Source organism: Mauremys mutica, unplaced genomic scaffold (genome assembly GCF_020497125.1).
Source record: "Mauremys mutica isolate MM-2020 ecotype Southern unplaced genomic scaffold, ASM2049712v1 000259F_np12_subseq_898772:1106484_obj, whole genome shotgun sequence".
In the NCBI taxonomy this organism is placed as follows: domain Eukaryota; kingdom Metazoa; phylum Chordata; order Testudines; family Geoemydidae; genus Mauremys; species Mauremys mutica.
Window position 1 is genome coordinate 9,696 of NW_025422893.1, and position 324 is coordinate 10,019.

The 324-nt window shown below is 47.5% G+C and overlaps 1 non-coding gene across 1 annotated transcript; it reads right to left on the bottom strand.

Moving 5' to 3' along the window:
- Positions 1–242: 242 nt before the first annotated feature.
- On the bottom strand, positions 243–324 carry TRNAS-AGA. The gene has a single exon. It is a non-coding gene; the product is annotated as a tRNA-Ser (tRNA).

The following is a 324-nucleotide window of genomic DNA, read 5'->3' on the forward strand; positions in this document are numbered from 1 at the left end:
AGTATAATTAAGCTGCCCTAAGCCATGGTTAGATAGTGCTAAATGAAAGGAAAGATTGTTCTGTCAATGTAGCTATTACAGGGATGGAAAACCCCTCCACTCACTGTAGCAACTGTCTACTCCACAGTGCTGTAGCAGTGTCACAGCAGCATTTTAAGTGTAGGCAGCCTCAGAGAGACCAGGTCTGGCTCTGTGGATGCTCAGGCACTACAACAAGAGCAGTGACAATACACTGATGCTTCCGTAGTTGGCAGGATTCAAACTTGCCTGGGGAGACCCCAATGGATTTCTAGTCCATCGCCTTAACCACTCGGCCACAACTAC